This window comes from Oryx dammah, unplaced genomic scaffold, assembly GCF_014754425.2.
Source record: "Oryx dammah isolate SB20612 unplaced genomic scaffold, SCBI_Odam_1.1 HiC_scaffold_12, whole genome shotgun sequence".
In the NCBI taxonomy this organism is placed as follows: Eukaryota; Metazoa; Chordata; class Mammalia; order Artiodactyla; family Bovidae; genus Oryx; species Oryx dammah.
In genome coordinates this window covers 37,093,877-37,101,033 of record NW_024070196.1, presented here as the reverse complement: position 1 = coordinate 37,101,033, position 7,157 = coordinate 37,093,877, and the positions used below count along the sequence as shown (strand labels likewise).

The window sequence follows — 7,157 nt, the reverse complement described above, 5'->3', positions numbered from 1 at the left end:
GTTGTTTTACTACCACTACTTTTGTATGTGATTTTGTTAAGTGTCTCTAATGTTCTTATGGAAGAACATTTTCTCAGATGTACAATTTTAATGCAGATCCAGTCAACCTATATTGATTCAATATTTAATAAACATTATTATATGTTGAACAACAGATATTAAAAAATATACATAAACAAGATACAGATGCTGTCCTTCTGTGGTTTAATGTCTAATAAGGATTAGACATTATATTGCTTAAATATAGTCTTATATGCAATATGTCCTGTAATTTTGTCCATACTCACATGATTTTGGGAGGAAGGACTGCTATTTTGCGAGGCAGAGGCAGTGATATCAGCAGCAGTGGCTGGAGCCTGTGATTGAGTTTCGGGGTCCAGTACTGGAACCAGTCAGCATGGGCAGTGAATTGGGGGAGTGAGGTGTGGAATGCATCTGGCCATCTTCTAGGATCTCCAGGGTGAATCTGACTGTGGACAGGACTCTGACTTGGAGGGACCATGAAACACTATACAGCAAACAACAACAGAGCAGACTATTGTACAGGCTGGACAGACTCAGCAGCAGGTCCAAGGGCAGCCACTAATGGCACAGGTCAGTGGAGGCTGGTTAGTCACATCAGCTGGCCAACACATCATGGTCCAGACTCTTCCTGGTGGATAAGGTCAAACCATCATGCAGGTACCTGAGTCTGGGACACGGGTTTTGCAGCAGATACAGTTGATCCCACCAGGACAGATCCAGATCCAGGGTGGGCAGGCTGAGCAAGTACAGGGCCAGTAGGGCCAGACCCAGCAGATCATCATCCAGCAGCCCCAGATGGCTGTCACTGCTGGCCAGACACAGACACAGCAGCAGATTGCTCTCCAGGGGCAGCAAGTGGCACAGACTGCTGAAGGGCAGACAATTGTCTATCAGCCAGTTAATGCAGATGGCACCATTCTCCAGCAAGGCATGATCACCATCCCCACAGCCAGTCTGGCAGGAGCACAGATTGTTCATATGGAAGCCGACACCAACACAACCAGCAGTGGGCAAGGGACTGTCACTGTGACATTTCTGGTAGCAGGCAATGTGGTTAATTCAGGAGTGATGGTCATGTTGGTACCTGGTGCTGGCTCTGTGCCTACAATTCAGAGAACCCCTCTCCCTGGGCCGAAGATGCTTGAAGAAGAGCCTCTCTATGTCAATGCCAAACAGTACCACCTTCAACTTAAGAGGAGGCAAGCTCGGACTAAATTAGACGCAGAAGGGAAAATTCCAAAGGAAAGAAGGAAATACTTGCATGAGTGTCAGAACCATCATGCCATGGTAAGGAAGCATGATGAAGACAGACGATTTTTCTCTCCAAAGGAAAAAGATAGTCCCCATATGCAGGATCCAAGTCAAGCATATGAAGGGGCTGTGACACGGATCATCCAAGTGTCCTAACCCCAGGCCACATAATAGAGATGATCGAGGTCATACTCCTCACACTGTTTCCCACAGTGCCAAAGATATTGATCAACTCTTCTGATGGGACACTGACAATCACATTCTGCCCTTTTCTACAGGACAGAAACCACTTAGTTTTTAATAAGTGGTTCAGTATTATAATTACAGGGATATCTGGCAAATTGAAGTCGCAAGCCTCTGTCTCACCCTTTCAGTCAGGACTTATCTCATACTGTTGGTGACATTGATATTTCATGGATTGGGATGATGCAAGGGACTCATGCCAGCCCATCAGTACCATGCATAGCACTTGCGCTGACTGGTGATGTCAGTCAGCCATCTGAGCAGAGAACAACCTTCTCAACCTAAACTGCAATTGAGGAAGCTGCAACCCATTACTTCCCACAGATTCTGAACAGCACTTATCCCTCTAATGAAGATCTCAGGCTGACTGATGGGCAGTTTGTATTCAGAGATGATTTCTAGGCCAGGCAGCTCCATCTCATGATATAGAAACAATAAATTCTCTGAGACACATTCATCTAATCGGTGGTAATAATAAGAATCTCTTCTACCCAGATGATAGGTTGGGATTTTTGGACTCCAGCCAAGAAAAATCTAACTCTGGGGATAGAGTGATAAAAGATTCAAGCACTAAAATCATGAATTGCTGGATCTCTTAGCTTTCACAAGGTGTAGTTTACTTGTCTGTCTGGTGACATGTCTGTCATATGGACCATAGTTCTTACTATGGCTACTTTTAAAATGATTTAGAGGTTACTGGACCTTGAAACTCCCTTTCCTTAGTAGAGAACAAAATTATACAACTTCTGTGCTGAAGTACTGAGGATATGTATAATAACTCCAAAACAAAGCAAACTTAGAGATTTTCAATCATAGGCTTTGTGACAATATTTGAGGAATAGAAAGGTTCACGTATGTTTCAGTCCAGAAGGACAAAGTGTAGTGTATGTACCCTTGTGGTGTCATATAGCATTATTTGCCAGTGGATGGATGCCTGGGATGGATCATTATAATGAAGAGAAAAATTTACATTTATACTAGAAATTTTAACAAGCATGGAAAGGGAAAAGTCTGAGATTTGATCCTTGACAATTTCTGGAAAGCACAGGTCAGTCAAGCTAGCTGGGACATAATCCAGGTTACCTGCTAGAGTGTGAAGTAGATGCTGGCTTCACTCCTGCTGTGCTTTGTGCTGGCCCCAGAGAGTGAACATTCTCATTCTTCCCATGGTACCAGTTTCCATTTGTTTCCCTTTTTCTCCATTGGTCCTGTGCAGAAAGGCTTTCACATTGCATCCACGTTCTGGGAATAAAGTGCAGACTGGAGATAGATATTCCTGCAGGGTTAGGAACAGGGCCAAAGCCCCCAGAGTGGGTTGTGCCTCAGTAATCTGTTTCTTTTCTAGATGTGGAACCCTGGAACAACTAAGGTGATTTCAGAAGAGTTGCTGTTTTCTTAGAAACAGAAAAAAAAAAAAACTGTAATTCTTTCAAAGTACATTTGGTTTTGATTTAAATACCAAGACTAGAGATATCACTCTAGCTATATTAAGAGGGAAAAGAAATTAAAACCACCAAGGAAAACATCACAAAAGGAAATCATTGTAATGGTGCAAAATAGAGGTACAGAGCTATGCAGAGAAAGCAGGAAGTAAAGTATCTCCCTACTTGCTTGGGTCAGCTTATCTGTCCTGGCTTCCAGATGTCAGGAAGGGCTGACTCTTTGGTGTTAACTTTATTTGGTAAGCCCTAAGTTCTGCAGATAATAGATTACTAAAAGCAATGAAGAATTTTTATTCTTTGGCTTTATTTAGAAATCTTCAAGATGTAGAGTTCAGAAAGAAATTTCTCAGACCTAATTTCTAGTACTTAAACCAACAACAGTTATAAAATGCTATTTATTTGTAACTGTAAAACTGTACATATACTACCAACCTCATACTGTTGTGGGTTTTTTTTCTCACAAGTTTGAGTTGTTTTTTTTATTTTTTTTAATGAAATGCTTCAGTTGTCATTTTATCATTACATTTCAGTTAGCTCATGAGCCTTTTATTGTGGTCATTTTAGCACATAGTAACCCACAAAGTGGGGATGAGGTTTGCATTTTTTTCTTTTCTACTAGAAGTTCTTTTATTCATTTGTTCTTGTACTGTAGTGATGCAAATAGAGTGAAAAGATGAGTGAATAGTTGGTTTAATACACAGTTATTTTACTTAAGTGTTTTGTTTTTTTTTTACAGGATAATTATAAATGTATATATTTCAGTTGCACTGGTACATTGAACGTGTCCATGTCTATACCACTGAACCAACAGAGCATTTTTCTGGTTAATGGATGTCTGGTAATAATGTCTTGATTTTCCTTTGGAACTCAACTACATAGAAGGTTTTTTTGTTTTTCTTTTTTTTTTTTCCCTCAGCAGTGGAAGAAGCACAGGTGATTGATCACTGATGTCATTTCAATTGTTATTTTTTAAAATCAACTTATAAGAATGCTCAAAAAATATTTATACTGGAGTAATATATGTAAAATGATAATTTTAAAAATTATCTGTACAGTTACAGTAACTTTAAGCAAGACATACAAGTCAGATTTGGAACTTTTCAACTTTAACTGATGCTATCAATTTAACCAGCAGTTATTCAGATGAAAAATAGTGTAAAGAACATTCTAGGTCAAACAGGAGGTAAAGAGATAAAGCACTTCCATTATAATATAAATCAATGCAATAATTCAAGACATCTTTCATTAAGAAAGTTTCTCTCATAACTAGATAGATCCATGTATTTGTGTGTGTAAACATAACCAAACAAATAGTATATATTTAGTATATATTATGAACTGTGGTGTTGGGGAAGACTCTTGAGAGTCCCTTGGACTGCAAGGAGATCCAACCAGTCCATTCTGAAGGAGATCAACCCTGGGATTTCTTTGGAAGGAATGATGCTAAAGCTGAAACTCCAGTACTTTGGCCACCTAATGTGAAGAGTTGACTCATTGGAAAAGACTCTGATGCTGGGAGGGATTGTGGGCAGGAGAAGAAGGGGATGACCAAGGATGAGATGGCTGGATGGCATCACTGACTCGATGGACGCAAGTCTGAGTGAACTCCAGGAGTTGGTAATGGACAGGGAGGCCTGGTGTGCTGCAATTCATGGGATTGCAAAGAATCGGACACAACTGAGCGACTGAACTGAGCTGAACTGAACTGATGTATATTGTATACATAGTATATATGTATACACATTATTTATATATACACACTATATTTATATACATAATATGTATACATGTATATTATGCATATGTATATATAATATGCTGAAGCTACAATAAACTCTTCCAAATGCTCAAATAAGCTTTTTTTTCCCTTTTGGCACTTGGTCTTCAGATATATTCATCATTTGACATGGACCAGTGCAACTCAAAAGTGATCTGTGAACTTGTTGGCTACCAATCTATCTATGATGATATAAAGAGATCAAGCCACTTGAAAAACTGTTTTCAAACCTATGGAAAAACATGCACAAATAAATACTCACAAGTGTAACATTCAAGTGTATAACCCCACAGGGTATCACATCACTGTCATTGAGAAGAGTATGGAGTTCAATTCAGAGAAAGATGGAAAAATATGTCAGCCAAACTAAAGAATAGGATCATATAGCTCCCTTAAAATGTTAACATTTAAAATCTTAGCTACCTCTGTTCTAAACCTGTATAGATACTTGGTTCAGCATTAATCAAAAACTGAACTACTCTTCACTGTCCACACCCAATTGCTTAATTTCAGATAAAAGAGACAAAGTGCCAATTGCTTTGATTTATCAATTATTTCATATCATTTTCTTTTTGAGTGACAATCTTTCCATTTGATAGACTTTTTAGTCTGATTCACAGCAGTAATTGGAATTACTGTTACAGCATCATTAGAATAAAACCTCCAGACATTCTTTGTCCAGACACATTTATTGAGAGCACATTACTTTAACTGTGGGCATGGCAGACAGATGAACTGATATTAGGAGACTTATACTAGCTCTTGTCTCTGTTAACAGAACACATTATTTCTTCTAAAACAAGTTTCCAGTTGACTAAGGAAGACATTTCTTCTTGTTTGAGAGAGATATTTTATTGAGGCTGGTAGTTTTATGGTTAGATCCAAGGGAAGAAAAGCAAACCTATAGAGTGAAAAGAAAGTTATGGACATAATTTTAGTACTAATATTTGGAAACAGCCTTTGGTAGATGCCCCATGAAGAGATTGGAAAGATTTTCAAAATAAATTTATTCCATTAAGATAAATTAAGCAGAATATCTGGATTAAGTATAAGCATTGCTCATTGATGGTAACATGATTACTATAGACAGGAATCTGTATATGAAGTTTTAAAACACTGACATAAACAAACAAATAATCCAAATACAAAGAATGAGGAGATGGACACTGCACTGGGGAAAAAATGTTTTCTAAAGGAGGAGAGAATATCTGATATTTTGGGTGCATAACATCGGCACCTTCAGTTGAAGGTGACAGCCAGCATAAGAAATGGCCCTAAGGATTTAAAAAGCAATAAGAATTAGTGTTCACAGTCTTAAGACTGTTGTTTTGAACAGAAGACAAAACATATTTAATAATTAAGATAGATCCACAAAATTGAATCTCACTGGATATCTCTGCAATGGTGGGCTTATAAAAAAAAAGGATTTTAAAGCAGAACACAAATAGATTTTAAATAATACATTGAAGTCTATTCCAAACGAATGTCCCAACTCCTGAACTCATAAATATTTGGGAAGGTAGTTTCGGATATGAACTAACCTTTCATCAATTTCAGAGATAAAGCTCACTGTGAGAGGATTACTATTTCTTATTGGTAGCATAACTTCATTTTTATCTTCAAGTTGGACAATTTGAAGAATCTGGGTTATAAATTTCTTGAAACAATCTTAATGGAGAAAATGACACCATGGAGTTTAAATCAGCATGGTGGAATTGTGAAAATTTGGGATTCTGACTAAGTCTAAGAATCTAAGATGTGGGAAATTAGTGATTAATCATATGTATTAGTAATTGTATATAACGCATAGGGAGGGTTAGTATGCAGGGCTGAATATTAAAGAGGTACTGGGAAAAAAAATGACTGCTTCTACTTTTGAAAAGATTGATTTGGGGATATTCGACCAAAAATAAAAGAACAGTAAATAAAATTCAGTTCAGAGAAACTACCTGTAACTTGGACTTTACAGGTCTGACTGTCTTTTTGTTAAAGCTATTTGTTGTGTTGACTTAGAAGAGTTTACAAAAGGATAAATACTTTTAGGTAGACATGTCAATTGAAAACTGAAGAGAAATGCAGCTGTGAGAAAAATAAGGGGGGTTGTACAACATTATCAAATAAATAAAAATCAATAGGAAGACACTATCAAGAAAATATGAAGGTAAGCCATGTATTGGGAGGAAATATTCTGTCCAAGAACTGGTATAAGCTAAGTCACTTCAGTCGTGTCTGACTCTGTGAGACCCCATAGACGGCAACCTACCAGGCTCCGCCGTCCCTGGGATTCTCCAGGCAAGAACACTGGAGTGGGTTGCCATTTCCTTCTCCAATGCATGAAAGTGAAAAGTGAAAGTGAAGTCACTCAGTCGTATCCAACTCTTGGTGACCCCCTGGACTGCAGCCTACCAGGCTCCTCCATC

The 7,157-nt window shown here is 38.2% G+C and overlaps 1 pseudogene; it reads left to right on the top strand.

Annotated features, from left to right (window-relative positions):
* Positions 1 to 500: 500 nt before the first annotated feature.
* LOC120870992 lies at positions 501 to 1,431 on the top strand (annotated as a pseudogene).
* Positions 1,432 to 7,157: the final 5,726 nt, after the last annotated feature.